This window comes from Pinus tabuliformis, chromosome Q (genome assembly GCF_031772625.1).
Source record: "Pinus tabuliformis cultivar Carrire ecotype Pingquan chromosome Q, CPIR1, whole genome shotgun sequence".
Classification (NCBI taxonomy): domain Eukaryota; kingdom Viridiplantae; phylum Streptophyta; class Pinopsida; order Pinales; family Pinaceae; genus Pinus; species Pinus tabuliformis.
The window spans coordinates 1,287,002,532-1,287,022,844 of NC_142296.1; positions in this window are offsets into that span (position 1 = coordinate 1,287,002,532).

Sequence of the window (20,313 nt, forward strand, 5' to 3'; positions counted from 1 at the left end):
GGGACACAGGAGTAGTAAAAGAATCATAATTTAACCTACAAAATAGTTCACAACATAACCATGATCGAAATAACATAACAACACACATTCAACAAGATTCATACTAAGGAAAATGAAATAGATCATAAGAATTAGCATAAATGAAATAACATATATCACAAACATGACAGGAATAGTCTTACTACATCGACAAAATATGCATGAAAACATGTCGACTGTGAGCTTTTATTAAAGTGAAGTTTCCGAACATACATTTACAATTGAAAAAACACTAGCCCCAATAGTGGATCATGAAGCCAACACTTACTTGTCCAAAGAAAGATAATCCTTTTATGCTAAAGGAGAAGCCAAGGCTCTCATCAATACTCCCAAGCTTTATATCCTAAGAAAAAATCCCTTTACATGAGTTATGAGGGTATATTTATAACATATGATATGACCATTCATCTCCCTTTGTGACCTTTGGACTTCCCTCATGACTCTTTAACTTCTTTTGTCCCTTTCCTAACTAATGACCTTTCATATTCCACAATTGAAGCTTGGTCTTCCACTTACAAATTATTTCAAATACAATATTACAAATACCCATATAAAAAAAAATTGGGTAGAGTCTAATAAAACAAGAACAATAAGACAAAAGAACATATCAATGTTGAGTCTAGGGAAAATCTAGCTCAACAGCTTCAACTTGTAGATATTTGGTCACATAGTGATGCCAAACTTTGTATTGTATGATTATTCCATCAAAATTTCCGATGGGATTAGGTTGAAAATGGACTCTAGCCTCCATTGCATATGGGTATACTGCCTTGGAGACATTTTGTGTTTCCTTCTTCAACAAGAATGGCATGGTGTTGATCTTGGCAAAGCCGGCAATATAATTATGCATATCATGTTTGTTGACCTCTAGGTCCCCTTTGGTAGAAATCTTCCTAAATTGGTCCAAGATTTTTTCAACTTCCTATCTGACCTTATTCCTTCCTTTGGCTTGAGTGAGTGTACCAACTGAAGAGATCTTGTGAGACTTCACCATAGAATCCACATTATTGCACAATAGTTCATAAGAGAAAAAAATGTTTGTAATGATGGTGCAAAATTCTTTTCTATTTTGTATAAGAATCCAAAATTCAGCTTTTTCCATGAATGAGAGAGCTAGTGGTACCACCCTATTAGAGACACACATGAACGAGAAGGATCCATACAACATCAAGAGGAATAGTCCACAGAGATGCAACAGTCGGTGCAACAAATGTAATGAAGAATATCTATCTAATATGGAATAGTCCACAAAGATGCGACAACAATAATAAAAATTATACCACATTCTCAATATTATAAGTACCAAAATAACCAAAATATTTCAACTACTTTAGCACAGATGAAAGCAAACATGAATTACAAACATTCACATAATAGTCTTACAAATATCCATAATCCATGCATGAAGAATGTGTTGACCCATAGGGCTTCTTTTATTAAGTAAAAGTTCCAAGACATATGTATACAATGAACATCACTAGCTCCAATAGTGGAGCGTTGGAGCCACTCCTTGCTCCTCAAAAGAACTAGCTTATCTCTCTAATTCCTTGTGGGAGGAGCCAAGGTGAAAGTCCCTTTGCTCTTACAATGAGGGTGTATATATAACACTGAGGAAATGATGCTTCACCTTCCTTATGACTCTTCATATACCATTATGACTATTTGACTTCCTATGACTTGTCAACTTTACATGACTCTTCATATTCCATACATGTCTTTTGGACTTCCACTTTACAATAGATTTTCGAAACATAATTTATATTATTAATCGCAATGGTGTGGAATGTGACAACTCATGACATGACATAAAATGACACTGTTGACATCAATTGCTTGATGATGTGGCAATAGAAAGGCACAAATGCTACTGTATGTTGCAAATCTGCTTGAGAATGTTCTTCTTTTCACCTCCGCATCGCACAGTGATAAGCTGGGGTCCCTTTGTTTTCTCTTCATTAATAATGTTGCGTACCTAGCTACAAGAATGTCTTTTAGCATGTTGCGCTCATTTATCTTATTCCTCATCATCTTTTCATGGCATAATAAGATACATGTTTCTGCAATTCACTCATGATGAGATGAGTCTGGAAACCCCCTAGTCTAATATTTTCCATGCTAGTCCATTGATTGAGCTAGAACCAAATGGAAGGTTGGAAAAAGGGCTCAGTGACTATGAAATTGCATAGTTCAAGAATTCAAGGGCAGCCTTGAGACTACGCAGTGCGTAGTGTATGTTGGGATGAGGGGAAAAACTACGCAGTTCTGAGGGTCAGTGTGGTAGGCTAAGGGGATGAGAAATCAGTGAGCACATTTCACAGTTTTGGGAGATAAGAGAGTTTGGACCATTATGCAGTTCAAGAGCTCAAGGATGAGATTGAGGATAGAGATTGTGCAGTTAGGGCCAGGCTAGGAGAAAAAACTTGCGTGATTCTTGGAGTCAAGGTCGGGGCTTGAACACATAAACTATGAAATGTAGCAGTCATGGGAGGTAATAAATATGCATTGCACAGTGCCAAGAGGAAAGCTCATATAAGAGGATTGATAATTCGCAATGTAGAGTTCAGGGAGGATGGGTGAAGCTAGGTTTCTTGGTTGGGAAGTTTTTAAAAAAATAACTAAGTGCGGGATCAATGAGGCTGATGTGAATAGTGATACAACTTTGACTATGATCACACACTTTGAATAATTGATGACACAACAACATAGATCGTCTAGGACACATGACAATGCATTTCCCTTCATGCGACAACTTTACAAAAACTTTATGACAAGTGCGACACTTAAGATACACTTTGCAATGACCGTGATCATGCTTGTGCGACAGTTCTTAAGACTTTGGAAATGAGTGCAAAGGCATTTTACATGGTTAGTACAACTCATATACATAAAGGTAACCTCTTGAAACCACTAGAATGAGCTTATATACATGATACAACATCTAACAAGAGGAAATATGACATTTTTCCTATCTTGCAGAGGGGACAAAAAATCCTCAAGAAAACACATGGAATGAGTTTCGATGTTTGCGACAACAATTTACAAGACCAAGGAAGGCTCTGAAATTGACTGTAAGCTAGTAAAATTTTGGAGGGTGTTGTAGCAGCGCGAACATAATAATAACAAAACAATTCTTTAGGAGATGTATAATTCCTTTCATATTATTAAGAAAATACATATTTTGAAAAAACTTGATTTCTATATCAGTGAGAAATAAAATATTTCAATTTACATATTAAATAAAATAATTATATGTCAACTTTATATATAAAGTAATTGAAACAAAAAATTCTTACATATAATACTTTCATTACTAAGAATATTTTAATATAAGACTTCTATAAAATATTTCAACATCAACTTGATAAATATCTGTTGGAAATATTTTCCATTGATGTCAACAGGTAGCAGCAGGAGGCACGGGTGTCAAAGATGGAGCAAGTTCTAGCCACAAAAGAAGGGTTGAGGTGAAAATAATTGTAGAGAGTTTAAAGCCATTTTTTTAGTATATGAGTTCAAAGGATACATTGGACCCACTCAAGTGGAAATTACTCTTAAATATATTTCCAACAGTATAAGGAAGTCCCAAAATTGCCTCCTGGATTGAAAGATAGAGCTAGTCAAAGCTCTATGACCCCATGTCCAAAACAACAGAGTTAATAGAGGTTTTGGAGGACCCTTCGGCACATAGAAAAATTTGGCATAACTGGAAACCCTAGCGGAAAGACTAGAGATGTGGCCAAATGGATGATAGGGAAGATGTGGTTGATAGCATAGTAGTGAGGAACCCCATTGGCTCGGGAAGAATGTCGAAACCTCGAAAATCTCAGATCATGTAAACTGTTTAGAATTCAAATTAATAAAAAAAGTCGAGAGCTCTAGCCTAAGCATTGGACATAGGTTCCATGGAGCAGTGGAGGACCAAGGGTGTAAAATGAATTATAAAGGGAAATAAGGCCCCCGACAAGACTTTGAAGGGCTTAGCACCTAAGCGCCCAACTAATGGTCACAAGACAAGATCATATGAAGAAACAACTTCAGATTTAGGGCTAAAGGGGCTAAAGGCTACGTGGTGACATTCCGATGACACTTGGATATGGGCACTTGGAGAGAGGTAGTGGTCCTGAGGAGTGGTTTCCTACTTTGTCGATTGTGGAGATTAACGATAGACATCTATCCTAACGAAACCCCTCCCAAAACCACAAACCGCGTAGGAGTCGTGTTGAGGAGGGAAGGGCTTGAACCCCTTGGTTTTCGAAATAAAAAAAGGAAAAGTTCACAAAACAAGACCCTAGTGGATATTTTCTCTCTCCTCCAGGAGGATAGGTTGTAGCTCACGATTTGATCGATAGATAGTGGAGGATGATGTCAGCACCAACCTATGAAGGTGACTTCAACACAACCAATAGGAGGTGGACATGTGGCATGTAGATATGGAATTTTTGGGCACCCAATTGGCACTTTTCTTGGAGACACATGTCACCACTCCAAAGGCACCAGGTCTCCCTAGTGATTTCATCATGACAACATCCCAGAGGGTCATCCCAAAGGGATTAGCCTAGAAGACTGGTGACAGTTTCAAGTTGAAGAGTACACATTGACACTGTCAATGGGCAGAGTGCGTTATGCAACCAACTCACAAAATAGAAGAAAAGATAGATCAATGACTTCAAAATAACCCTCTTTGAGGGGGAAACCTCCTCTACATTACAAAAATTAACAATTCTTAGATGATACAAATGAAAATACCACATTTCTATATATAGGATTCTAAGGGGCACAATATAATAAAAGCCGACATAACAATAATAAGGTAAGGGCACAACAATAACAATAGTGGGATTCTATGGGGCACAATAATAACAATATGGGGACTACATGGGAACAAAAATACAATAAGGGGGTTGCACTAATAACAAGAAGGGGCTAAACTAGTATTATAGGGACCTAACATGCCCCTCTCCTTCAAAAAGTGTTGTCCTCAATGCTTGAGTACTTCTACATGCTTCTGTATAAAATTCTCATCCTCCCATGTGGAATCTTCAGTAGGTAAGTTCTTCCACTTGATGAGATACTCTGAAATTGATCGATTTCATATTTTTTGGGTTCTTTTCCATGTTTGCTTTAGGGTCCAATATGATTTTTCCTTCCCCATCAAGTTCCCACAATATTGTTTGAATTGGGAGCTTGTCACCTATAACCTTCTTTAAGCATGAAACATGGAAAATTGGGGGCACTTGGGAAGATGCAGGAAGCTCCAATTTGTATGCCATAGTACCAATACTTTGCAACACCTTGTAAGGACCATAGTACTTTTGTTATAATTTATTATCCTTCTTAGCTTTCTTGATGGACATTTGTTTGTATGGTTGTAGCCATAAAAATACCCAACCGCCTACATCAAAAAATCTTTCGTTGTGATGTTGATCTGCTTGTCATTTCATTTGATTTTGTTCCAAAGTGAGGCTATATTTTAAGAGTTGAAGAACTTGTTGTTGATGCTCGATGTGATCTTCCATTGGTTGAACCTTAGAATGATTGTCCAAGACAATTTGGAGATCAGGAGAAATAGATGATTTCACTGTTTGAACCTCTAGTGAACATAATTGTGCACTTACATGCCATTTTATTTCTTTAGAATCTTTCCTGGTTTCCCTGTGATACCTCTTAATTCAACTTCCTTTCCTTCCCAAAAAAAAATTCAAGAAAACTTCTTGAAAAATGAAAGCTATCATCCCCAAAGATTGTAACCATTAGACTCCTAGTACAACATCAACACCACCCATTGGAATGGAAAACATTGAAATATTCAATCCATATTCTCTGATGGATAGCTTGATATTATGGCACTTTCCAAAGAAATTTATGGTTCCTCCATTTGCAACCATTACTTGACACTTTGGTGCTAGATATAGGAAGCAATTCAATTCCTTGGCTATCTTACAATGAAAACATTATGGGTACTACCCGAATCAATCAACACTATTACTTTTTTCTTCTTGGTATGTCCTTCTATCTTCAGAGTTTGAGGAGTTGTAATTCCAGTCAATGCATTACAAGATATGGTCGAATCCATTTCTTCATTCTGTGGGGTTGGTTCCTGGTGTATATCCTCTTATTTTGACATTTCTTGATCCTTTTCTTCCTCCTCTTCACAATTTATGTAAATTAATTTCTTCTTAGCACACTTATGACCTTTAATGTATTTTCTATCACAGCTATAACAAAGCCCTTTTGCTATTTGTTTTTCCAATTGTTGTGGTGTCAACCTTTTAGGTTGTGGAAGACTAGGAGCAACAACACCTGCAACTTTATAGTGATGAGTGGTAGACTTCATTGTTGCCATAATTTTTCTTTCAACTTTTCTTGCCACCCTGAATGACTTCTCGAATGAATCAGGTTCCCAAAGATGAACTTCATGTTGTATGTTATCTTTTAAAGTTCCTACGAAGACATGAATCATGCGCTCCTCTAGAATAATAGTTACTGTAATATTCAATTTTTGGAAGTCCTCAATGTGATTTTCCATTGAACCCTTTTGTTTGAGATTTATCAAATGGATAAAGAAGGTGTTTCTCTTTGTATCAACATAATGTGCTATCATTTCCTCCATAAAAATGGACCAAGTGACCATTTTTTATGAGAGAAAAGTGATCGATACCATGAAAGCTGACTGGATTCTAAATATAAATTTGCAATGCATACCTTTTGTGTGTTTTGCACATTATGGAGATCAAAATATTTATCCATCTGTAGTATCCATGTTATGGGATCATTGCCATAAAACTTCCTCATATCGATCTTTGGAATATGGCATGTCTTCAATCCAACATTATATTCTATGAAATCATGATTAACATTTATTTTGTTCTCATCACGAGTTTCCTCTACTACCTTTTCGCCATTAGGAGACCTTTCTTGTAGTAGCTTTGTCCCATCTTCCTTCAAACCTTCCATGTCTTTCTTCAAATATTCCATGTCTTTCTCCAAATATGCTTCCATACCATTGATATTATCTTCCATGGCATAAATAAAAATATTTATCTTATCTTCAATCACATTCGTCAAATCATCCATCTAATTTTGCTTACTAGGTGTTTATATTTTCTTGATTTGACTCATTCTTTTTATTGCTTTTAGGAGCTCGATATTTAAACGACAGTAACTTTGTAATTTTGGATCTCCAAGTTACGAAATTGTGGCCTTTGGTAGCCCTCTGAGTCCTCTTTCTGACCCCACAAGTTTGATCTAGATTGTATTCTCCAAGAAAGAGTTATGACTAATCTCCCATAATGACTTGATTATAGACAGGTTAAGTAGAGTGAACTTGTATGAAATTTGACGTGTCATTGTTTCCACCTTCGGCCCTGAAAATGATACCCAACAAACTACAATCTTTCCCCTTTCTATCACTTTTTATGAAATTTGAATTTGATGCTCAGAGAGACAGTGATGACGATTTTACCAAGGTCACCTATTTGAGATGGAATTCGGGAGCTTACAAAAACCCTAACTTCCTTGGATCCTATCTCTGAAATTATAGAGAACCAAGATTTGAAATTTTTGTACAAGTTTCTGATTTATTCTCAAATGGGTTTTAATTTCAGCTTCTGAAGTTTCTTAGAAACAAATTCATAGTGAAAATTCCACAATGGTGTGTTTGAGATGGAATTCTAGAGCATGAAAAACCCCTAATTTCCTCATATCATATATCCAAAAATATAGCGAGAGAAGATCTGAAATTTTGACACACAGTTCAACACGATTTTGGCTCAAATTTTTTTTAATTTTAACTTCCGAAACTTCATAGAAATTGTTTTATAGTGTAAATTCCATGATGACCTATTTGAAGCAATGAAACCCTAGAATCCAAAGCTCTGATACCAAATGTTATGCAACCAGCTCAAAAAATAGAAGAAAAGATAGATTAATGACTTCAAAATAAGCCTCTTCGAGGGGAAAACCTCCTTTACACGACACAAATGAACAATTCTTGGATGCTTCAAATGACAAGACCTCCTTTCTATATATAGGAGTCTAAGGGGTCACAATATAATCAAAGCCGACATAACAATAATAAGGTAAGGTCACAACAATAACAACATCGGGCTTCCATGGGGCACAATAATAACAATATGGGGACTACATGGGCACAAAAATACAATAAGGGGGCTTCACTAATAACAATAAGGGGCTGCACTAGTAGTATAGGGACCTAATAGAGGGGCATCTAATGAACAAAGGGCAAGGTGTACCCCATCGGCCAGCTCATCTCTGATCCCAGAATCCCATAAACTCTTAAGAACTGAATTAAATAGAATAATCGGGATAAAGAGAGAGAACTTAGCACTTGACGCCTAAGTCGATGGTTGTACAGATCGACCTTATGGTGATAAAGCATGAAAAGGAGCTAGCAAAGGGGGTTTAAGCCCAAATTTGGTGGAACTGACATTTTTGATAGTAGAATTGGAAATTAAGCCAACTTAACTACATAGAAAAATAGCAGGCGGATTGTTAAAACTTGTAAAAGTTAAAATTACCTAAAAGCTGAAAATAAACTCAGTTCAACTGGAAAAAAAGGATATTCAAAGCCATAAAACATGGTGCGTAGGACTAGAAGACTGAAATAAACAGTAAGAAAGAAAATTTAAAGGCACATGCATAGATCTAATATAAAATGCATTCCAAAATTAGCAAGACAAGTATTATTTATAAGAAGGCTTGTGTAAATAATTTGAAATATAGATCTTGAGAGTTTTTGGGTAAGGTGAAGTTGTTGGCATTTTCATAGTAATTAGAGATTGTTGTAAGTGTGTTTTTGAAGTAGTTACAGAGATTTAATATGTTTTGAAAGCAAAGAAGATAGTCATTGATCCTAGAGTGAAAATGGATGAAAAATGGAATAATGAGTGTCTAAAGTGAGTTATGTTTTGTTGATCAAGGGTTGGTGCTCCTTCCACTGGGTGCTAGAGAATAGTTGCGGTTGTAGCTCCATTTAGTTGTAGTTGATAAACTAGGAAGTTGTATCTTCCTGCTGGTTGTGGCCAAAACATTTTATTTGAAAGTTGTAGTTTTCCCTATTAATAAAATGAAGAATCAGTTTATGAAGTTATTTTTTCCTTGAATATTTCATTGATTGTTGAGGTAATTGTTTGTCATATTTATTGTTGAAAGTGTTATTTACTCTATTATTTCTCTCACACGAAGTAAAAAGAAATTTTGAATTGTAAAATTGCTATAATACTTATTCATCCCCCTATCAGTATTGTCTTGGTTTCCAACAATTGGTATCAGAGCCAGGTTACTTATAATCAGTCTGACAGCTGGAAGAAAGATCAAGTACCATGGAAAACGAGGAAGGATGTTTCAATAAGGCACCTATGTTCAATGGAAAAAACTATGATTTTTGGAAAGTGAGGATGGAGACCTACATTCAATAACTCAAAGTTGATGTATGGGGTGTTTTGGAAGAATAATATCAAAGATCATAGCTTGCCAAGGTGATGGATTGTAAAACTACCAAGGAAATATGGGATAAGATGAGCAATTGCTATGAAGGAGTTAAAGAGGTAAAGAAATATAAACTCCAAGTTTTTAGGATCAAAATTGAATCTTTTAGCATGCATGGTAATGGAGAGATTCCAAAGTACTGTCAAAGAGTTGATGAAGTTGTGAACACCATTAAAGGTCTTGATGACAATCTAGATGAAGATGTGGTAGTTCAAAAAGTGTCAAGATCTCTTCTTGACATATTTAATCCCAAGGTGTCATCCATTGAAGAAATGGCAAGTCTAAACACTCACTCTAGATCAACTCGTTGGAATACTCACTGCCTATGAGATGAGGAGTTCTAAAGGAAAATATGCAGCCAAATAATTAGCCTTCAAAGCATAAAAGAAGTGCAAGGATTAGCATGCTGACACATGTTGTGAATCAAATGAAGAAGAAGCTAATTTTGTGAGGAGGCTCAAGCAAGGATAAGGAAAGTATAAAAGTAGTTTTCCCTTTAAATGTTTTAATTGTGGTCAAGTTGGTCATTATGCATCAAAGTGTCCTGAAAAGAAGAAAAAATATTATGATCCTAAAGAAAAGTTTAAGAAATATCACAAGGTAGAAAGAAGGATAAGAAGAGAGGTTTCTATGCTCAAGATGAGAGCTCCTCTGAAAGTGAGCCAACCAATCATTATATGAGGACAAAGATGATGAGAGCCCTAAGGAATTCATGTTGATGGCTATTGAAAATATGCAAGTTGAGGTTATTAACTCTGATAATGAAGAATAATAATTTGACCTTGAGGGAGAGCTGGTTAGTGCTCTTGAAGAAATAGAGGGGATGAAAAAGAAAAACAAAACCTAGAAAGAATCCTTGATAAAAGAGAAGGTTGAGGTAGTAGTTCTGTTATCACCAAAATAGGACCTTGATAGGCTGCTGATCAGACTATCTCGGTGTAACTATTTCAAACCAATCTTTTAGCTAAGGCTTAGCCTCCTCAGCCTGAGAGGGCTCTCTCAAAGGGTTAATGATTTATATTAAAGATATGAATAGATGGCTAACTCTATGGTTTGTAATTGTATATGTTTATAGGTTGAAAGATGAAGGCTGGCTACCATTGGGCTATGGAGTCAAAGTATGTTTCAGTACCACAACAAGATCAGCTTAACATGAAGTCAGGGCATTCAGCATTTGAATATCCAGAACACAACACACATATGGAACCACAGCTCATAAGTGCACACAGGAAGTCAGAGCACAATCAGTGAATTCTGAGTGATTTTACACCTATGCAACTGTAAACAAAACTAAGGAAAGGACAACACACATTATGAATATAAGAAATACTTCATGAATCCTGAGTAGTGAAGCCAAAGCATTCTACCTAGCATGGAATTCAAGGCATTATAGAGTTCGAGTGTAGAAATGACAATACAAAACAGTGAAACATAGTAAGTTTATCTATGAAGGAAGTCAGAGCATCAATGATGAATTCTGAGTATCATAAGTAAACACCACTGCAATGTAAGTATTGGAAGATGCCATCATAACAAGAACATACAAGAACTCTTCATGAATCTTGAGTTGTCTAAGTAGAAATCTGCATTAGGTTAAAAATATACACAGTTTGCACATAGAGCAGCAGCTGAGCCAAAAAGTCTCCAACCCTTTGCTAATTAGACCTCTTGCTCTATATAAAGAATTTACAATTAAGATTCCATCATCCCTCCTCAAGTGAATTCGAATTTGCCATCAGTGACACCTATTCTAACCATAAAACAAACCATTAAATGTATTTGACAACTAACTAGTAGTCCTAGAGACCTAATACAACTAGGAGTGTAACTCCTTATTATGACTAAAACAACCTTATCTAGGAATTAAAGACTCCTTTTGACACCTAACACTCCATGAAGTCGAATTTGATGGTGCTCATATCCTTCCATCTGGCCCTTGATGACTCATCCTTTTGCTGTTCCTATAAACTAGGAGGCTGTCCCTTGCTCTGTTCTGGCTGAAAATAGGTCTTGGGACAGAGCTCATAACTTCTCGTACATAATGTATTTGGAAAAACTGAAAGAGGTTTTTGTGAATAAATCCATTCTGAACAAAAACCTCTTTTGTTTTTTGAAACACTACTCCAGCTGCCCAGAATCGATCCTTGACGAAGACGTGTAAAACAGGAAATTTTGATTTTTTGAAGAACTGCACCTACAGCAGTTTTGTAGTGCAACTTTGGTCAACCGTTTCTCCCAGCTCATAATGAATTTGAGGAAACTGAAGGAGGATATTTTGAATCAATCAATTCTGAACAAAAACCTCTCTTGGTTTTTTGAAACATCATTCCTACCGCCCAAGATAAGTCTTTGAAAAACAGTTGTCAAACAGGAGATGAAAAACTGCACCTACAGCAGTTTCGTAGCGCAACTTTGGTCACCCTTTTCTCCCGGATCATAATCAATTTGAAGAAAGTGGAAGAGGTTTTTTCACTTTAGTATCTTAGGAATGAAAACCTCTTTCACTTTTCAGAGAGTAGTTTTTCACTGCTCAGAAACTCTTCTAGAAGTTGACTGGTAGAAACTAGGAGACAAAGTTCCTCTATTATAGAGTTTCTTTTTTATTCTTGTCTTCGACCTTCTGCTACTTGTTTTGCCCTTGCTGGATGTTTAAACCTTGTAAATACTCCCTTTCAGAAATCCTTCTTCACAAATATTTGCTTTTTGTCTCTCAAAATTGGTCCATCAAGTCATAATATGCAGCTACAGCAGTTTCGTAGCGCGCTACGAAACTGCTGTGTAATTCTAAAAACACAGCTTGAGGCCAAAAATTCAACTCTTGATCTTTCCTTTGCTTGAAATGGCCTTTCCATATGTCCTAAAGTTGTTCAAAACTGAATGCAATGGCATCATTCTTCAAGGAAAAAATTCAAAAAGGTAAATCATCAAAATTTAAGGACTTAACCTTACTTGCTGCGTGATTTTCCTTAGTTAAGGAAACCTTTCCCGCTGTATCTTGCTTCCTTTATTGCAGGTGAAGTATTGAGCATGAAAACTGACCACAGAGCCTCCATTTTCTTTACATGAGCTTCCTTGGTTGCATGTTTTCCTTGAGATTTTTCTTAGTTTGGCAATTTCAAAATTTTCCAAATTCAACTTTCTCTTCAACTCTTCAAAACTACATTCCTCTTGTTGAGAGATGACTGCCTTACCTCTGTCATTTTTATACAGCTGTGATGATGTTTCCTTAGCCCTAGGGCTAAGTCCTGTTTCAGCTCTTATGATATCTCCCTTTCTTTGGACATTTTCTCCTTTGAAATCACTTTAGATAAATCAACGTGGAAGAAAATACCTTGCTTAATTGAGGAGCTTCCTCGCTTGAATTTGATGAAGATTTCTAATCTCTGATCACCATGGGCTTGTTTGCTCAAACTAAGAATTGTATCAAATGTACATTGCATGAACATGACCAAGATCAACATGAGTATGTCTAGGATCAATTAACTTTTACCTTACCCTTTTCCTTTGAAATTTTTTCAGTGATAACAAGTTCCATTACTTCTGTAGTTAGAAGAAGGTAAGAAAATCCAAGAAACCTTGAACCAGCAATTGGTTGAAAAGTCTCAAACATGTGAGAAGCTGGAAGGAGAAGTTGTGCTCCTAAGGAAGGAGCTTGAAAAAACTAAAATATAGCTCACCTTAAATCAAAAGTTCAGCAAAGGGACAAAAAATTTAAATGAAATTCTAAAGGCTCAACGCATCTCCAAATCTCTAGCTAGTCTTGGTTTTGATGGTAAGTACTATGCAACAACTAAACTAAAGGGTAAAAAGACTATTACCTTCATTCCCACAGCAAAAGAAGGGCCCACACAGTAGCTAAAATACAATACTCAGTCAATGAAATATCAGTAGGAAAAACAAAAGGAGCAATCTGTCCATGTAAATCGATTTTCTCAAAATGTTTCTCAATGTAGAAGGAAGTCATCCTGGTACAATGGTGTCTTCCCTGGATATTGTTTTATGTGCACTAATTATGGCCAAAAAGCTGAAAAAATGCAGAGTTAATTTATCATACAAACAACTGAGATCCAAGAGAAGAATTTAGCAGAAAGGAAGCAGACCCAAGTATAATTATTCTTTTGCTTCCATAAATTGTTAAGTGAAATGTTTTAAGTGCCAAAATGTTGGGCATATAGTTGTCAATTGCAGGCTGAAAGAAAATAAGACAAGGCCAAATATTGAACAAATTGGACAGAAGCAAAAAGTTTGGAAACAAAAAGAAAAATCAGAGAAATGTGATGTTGCATGTATGCACACAATGGTGGGAGCCATTGGTATGTGGACAGTTGTTGTTCGAGGCACATGATAGGAGACAAAAGAAATTTTTTCACTTGGAAACCAGTTGGCAAAGGTATTGTTACTTTTGGTAACAATGCTCTAAGATAATTAATTTCAAAAGGAATGGTTAGTCTCTCAAATGGAAAAGGCAAATCTGAGAACATTTTATATGTTGACGGGATAAAACATAATCTGTTGAGTGTGTTGCAGATGTATGTTCAAGGCTATTATGTGGTTTTCAAAGCTAAAAATTGTCAAATCAAGTCGATAGGCACATGTGAAATAGTTGATGAGGTTGTAAGAATAAATAAAAATGTCTATGTGCTGAAAGAAAAGATAGAATAATCATTCTTATTAAAGGCATATGAGATTTTGTTGTGGCACCAAAGGCTTGGACATCTGAAATTTGACCATATTGTCAAACTTAGCAAGAAAAATGCAATCAAGGACCTAATCAGGCTTTCAAAACTAGAAAACATTATTTTCAAATCTTATCAACTAGGAAAGAAAGCTCAAGTTCCTTTCAAGGCAAAGGAAATATCTTTAGCAAAGCCATTGCAGCTAATGCAGATGGATTTGTGTGGACCATCCAGAATTTAGTCAACCACAGGTAAGCTATATTTTATGATAATAATTGATGACTTCAGTAGGATGATGTCGATTTCCTTTCTCAGAGAAAAATATGAAGCTTTTGAGAAGTTTAAAGAATTCAAAGCTATGGCTAAGATTTTAACCAATTGAAAAATAAAAAGCATCATGTTAGACAATGGAGGTAAGTTCACTTCAAAGGAGTTTAATGAAATATGTAAGACACATGGAATCAAAAGGAAATTTACCATAACAAAGACTCCCCAACAAAATGGTGTGGTAGAGAGAGAAAACAAGTTAGTGCAATAGTTGGCCAGATAAATGGTAATACAAAAGAATGTCCAACAAAGGTTTTGGGAAGAGGAAATTCACACATAAGTTGTCATTCTCAATAAAGCTCATTTTTTACCCAACAGTGACAAAACTCCATATGAGTTGTGGTGTGGTAGATCAACAGTAGTCAAACACTTCAAATTTTTGGTAGCAGATGCTACATAAAAAGAAATGATGAGAAACTTTGAAATTTCAATGTCGGAGCAGAAGAAGGCATTTTTCTGGGTTATTCGCATAACAATAAGGGTTACAAATGTTACAATAAAGTCAACAATAGAATCATTGACTGTATAGATGTGAAGGTAGATGAAAAATGATGGTTAGGAAGTGAGAGAACTTGGAAAATCCAACATCGATGAACCAATAAGCTTTGGTGATGAGAATGATGAGGAAGTTGTAGAATAAAAAGAGGAATAACCCCCTACTCATTAGGCCAGGGATCCCCCAAGTTTTTCACAAAAACACCATCCAGTTGATCAAATAGTTGGTGAATTAAATACTAGAGTGTAGAAAATAAGGAAGCTTCTCAATGTCCATATGCAAGCACATGTTTCTCTGTTGTAGATGGAAGAACCAACAGGTATTTTTCAACGCATTTAAGATCAACATTAGCTAAAGGCCATGAATGAAAAATTGGACCAAATTGAGAAAAATTAAACTTCAGAACTTGTTCCAAGACCTACAAACAATAATGTCATTGGCACAAGGTGGGTTTTCATAAATAAGTTAAGTGGTTGTGGAGAAGTAGTAAGAAACAAGGCCAAGTTAGTATGCAAAGGCTATGATCAATTAGAAGGGTTGGATGTCTATTAAACTTTTGCTCATGTTGCTAGATTAGGAGCAATAAGGATGCTTTTAGCATATTTTTGTTTCAAGAAATTCAAAATATATTAAATGGATGTCAAATATACTTTTCTTAATGGAGAGCTACAGGAAGAAGTTTACATAGAGCAGATATAATGCTTTCAACTAACAGACAACCCAGATTATGTTTTTAGACTTAAGAAGGCTTTGTATGGTCTAAAGCAAGCCCTTAGAGCTTGGTATTCCAAGATAGACAAGTACCTGATCAAGTGTGGATTTAAAATAGGAGCAATTAACAACAATTTATATGCCAAAGAAAAGGATGGAAAACTCATTGTGGTGGTAGTATATGTTGATGATATCATATTTGCAAGTGATTCATATTTGTCGAATAGTGAATTTGCATCTAATATGAAGGTAGAATTTGAGATGTCCATGCTTGGAGAGCTATCATAGTTCCTTGGTTTGCAGATAGTGCAAACCACTTAAGGCATTTTTGTTTCTGAAGGAAAGTATCTCAAGGAAGTGCTAAATAAATTTGGCATGGAATAATTCTCTTTAATGAGCACTCCAATGGTGATAGGTTGAAATCTTAGTAAGATGGATGAATCTCTAGGAGTGGACCAGACCTTATATAGATCCACCATTAGCAACATTTTGTATTTGAAAAATGAAAGACCAGACATAATGCAAGTTGTCCCAATAGTTGGAAGATTTCAAGCAAATCCTAGACAAAGTAATTTCCTTGCAGCCAAAATAATTCTCAGATATCTTAGAGAAACAATGGACTATGGATTGTGGTACCTAATAGGTAATGATTTTTCATTTACTCTTTATACTAACATTGGCTGGGTAGGTGATATAGATGAACAAAAAAGCATAAGTGGTGGTTCTTTCTTTCCTGGAGAAAGTATAGTTTCATGGTTGAGGAAGAAGAAAGCTTCATTTCCTTATCTACAACTAAAGTAGAATATATTGCAGCAACTTCTTGTTGTACTCAACTTCTGTGGATGAAGAAAACTTTGCAAGATGTACAAATGTTTTATGATCAGTTGATACATTATTTGTGACAACACAAGTGCAATTAGCATGTTAAATAATCATGTCTTTCACTCTAAGACCAAGCAATCCCCATCAAGTATCATTTCTCGAGGGAGTAGGTTACAGCTCAAATTGTGAAACTGGAGTATGTACCTACCAACAAGAAAGTTGTTGATATTTTTAAAAAGCCAAACATTAGAGAACAGTTTGAGTACTTGAGGCAAATATTTGGAGTCATTCATTTTTCCTCCCTTCACTAGCTCCTCCTCCTAGAGGAAGCAAGGAAATTGGTATATTTTTTTAGCATATCAAAGTGAAGCTTCCAAGTCCACAACGATCGACATGAAAGAGGAAGATTTTTTGATCATAGAAGCATGGTGACATGGGTAGTGTTATCACCTAGATTGAACCTAAGGTTGAAGAAAGGTAATGCCAGGGTAACCACAAACCACGCTGAGCCAAGTAGCTAGCCCTACTAGGCCGGGAGAGGGCTCTCTCCATAAGGATATCAATCAAGATGACTGAATCAGGAAAAGGATATTAGGCTAGGTATAGTAGCACAAATTTTGATTTGATTTTGAAGGGGTTTTTGCTGGATCAGCAGGAGCTGGACAGTTAGGGCTAGGGAATTAGGTCAAAATTGCAGGGTGTTCAATGGGGCAAGGTAGGCATAAGGTTTAGCACTCTAGGGCTTGATGAGTGAGGTGTTTTAATACTGGTGAGAAGCTTGGAAGAGCATGTGATTACCGTGGATCCTTCCTAGACTGTAGAAAACATACAATGGTGAATATTTCCCCAAAGCAGAGCAGTGATGTTATGAATTCTACCTATCAACTTAGAAACAATAACTTAGAAGCAATGAAATGATTAATGAAGTACACAAAAAATATTAAAATATGATCACAAGAGAAGAAATTGAACTAAATTCCATACCACATGGATCCCAAAGATATAGCTGCAATTTTTATTAATCTCCTGCTAAACTGCTACAAAATGATGTACAATCAAGGCATAAGCATCCAGCTGAGTCCAACCCTTTACAATGAGAAATAATAAGAACATATAGGCATTGATTCAACCTCCTCCCATCTTTAGGGGTCCAATCCCTAAGATGAGGAGCTAATCTAACCAACACTGAACAAGAAACTGGAATATAAGGATCCTAACAACTTGCCTCTAAAAGTGAGGAAACTGATCCATTTGTGCTCAAAATGACTTTCAATCTAATGAATCTACCCTATACTACTGATTATCCATCATATTTACAAGAAAAGTCATCATTTACATCAGTAAAACAACCTCCATGAGAGAAAATCCATAAACACAGTAAAACAAAATGGAAAAATAGCCATCTTGTGCAGATTTGCCCTACGCATAGCACCACTTTCAGGTCCTTTTTGGAAGCCTTCTTTGCATCCAAATTGAACTCATGATAACGAATTGGAAAGGTCTTCAAGTCTAATTTCCAAAACACCTAGAATTTCTTCATTTGAAGCTCATTTGACCCCTCAAAGCGTGATTCTCCCAACACTGCTTCTATGTGTCCAAAAAGTGGGAGAAAGGTCATTTTTAGGGTATTTTTTGACCTTTTGGTGGATCAGTTCTGCCCCAAAAACTTAACAAATCCATAGGGTGGATGTACTCATCACTCTGAGTCCAAAAATTCAAGCCATTTGTGCATTGGGTGCCCCTAGGAAAAGCACAACGCCAGCGGCGCTGCACGTTGAGACTGATTTTCTGTGTTTAAAATTTCAAAATTTGCAAAAGACAAAAGCTCTTCCAAAATTGACCAAAATTGGTGAGAAGCACCATCATCAAGTATCCTAATGAGACAAGGAAGCTTCAACAAGCAACCTAAGCCTATCATCCTCCTTTTCACCTTTTAGAGCCCGCCTTAGCCTATCTTTCATCTTTTTGACCCTTATATTGCAAATTTTGTTTCGAGTCCTGTAATGGTAGGCCATGTGTCTGATCATTTGGTTGTCCCTATTGGCCTTCTACAACAACTTATCTAGGTGCAAATTGACTCTCTCAAGCCAAGTATCTCTATCATTTTCAATCTCCTTCTCAATAGGACTCAAAGTGACTTATGCCTCCTTGTCACTTTGTCGTTTTACTTTGAGAAGTTCCAACTCCATGAGGACCTGCTTGTCACTCAACTGCTTGTTCTCTTGTTCCAAATATGTGATGACATAATTGGCCCTCTCCAAATCGTCCATCAAAGCTTAGACTTGAGCCTCCTTTTCTTGTATGATTATGTCCTTTATTTTTTCTTTGTCTTGAGCCTCTAAGTCAATTATTTCCACGCCATGATGAGTATAATGCTACTATGGCTCATCATGCTCTATCAAATCAAAGTCCCTCTGTTTCTCCTCATCATCAAAACTCTCCTCTGACATCTTTTCCTTCCCTTTGTGCAATTGCTGCACCTGTACCTGCTGTGTTGATGAAGAAAGCAAAGCCCCTTCCACATCCTATGGAGCTAGCATTTGCCTATGAGTTGATGAATAAGGTGAGGTCCCTTCCACATCCTGTGGAGCAAACACTTTCCTATCAGCTGCAAACAATCTCCTTGTGCCCCTGTTATATGTCTGCCTCCCTTATGTGGTTTTCTCTAACGCTGAGGTTCATTTGCCATGCTTTCACTGCTACTGTTTTCCTACTCCTCAGAATCTGTCCTCCATATCCATGTTTGAAAATTTGAGGTTGTATGAAGAGAAGAGAGGGAATTTTTGAGGGTTTTTTAAGTTTTAAGGTCTTTCTGGCCCTTCTACTCAACGCGCAGCGCCAACCACAGATGCACAACACCACCTCTTGAATGCACAACACCACTTTAAGATGACTTTTGACTACCATCCTGATGTCCAAATTGAGCGTGGATATCTTATTGGAAATATTGTTGAGTATACTTTCCAAAACATCTTGAATTTTTTAATTTGGAGCTCATTTTCCTTGTCAAAAGCTCAATCTCCCAAGACTGGTCAAAATGTGCAGAATGAGGCTGCCAAAATGCAAAGTGCTATTTTAGTCAACTTTTGGACATCTTACTCAACTCCAAATTGAGCTCATGATAGCTCATTGAAATATCTCTGTGTCTAGTTATCATTTGACTCATCAAGAAAGTCTTTTTGACATTCCATCTAGGACAAAAATTGATTTTACCAAAGTCACTCCAGAAGGGCAGCAACTTTCCTGTGGCAAATGATTGTTTGGTCATTTCCCCCAAACCATGAGACTTGTGTAAAAATAGAAGGAGGTTTTTCTTATTGAGTCTATGATGGATAAAAAACTCTGTCACTTTTGTCAAATTCCTCTCTTCTTTCTCAGAAACATCATTTGAATAAAACCTATCCCGATATGTGGGACATGGGATTTGCAGAAATGAAGTGAGATGAAGGGGATGAGGGGCTTCTAATTTCTTAAGAAAATTTTGGGAAGTAAGGAGGGATGTTAGGAAGTAGGGGAAGTGGAATTTCAAGGATTGAGTGAGGGGAAGGGGTCCAAAAGGGAAAAACACAGGCCTAACCTAGAAAATCGTCAAATTGTAGCAATAGGCTAGGGTTTGTGGGAAAATGATGAATTTGAGGGATATCAGTGATGGGAAGTGTTTAGGAAGGTATATTAATGATAGGGGAAGGTGTATGAGCATCAGGATACAAGTTTTGTTGATGATTTGACCATCCA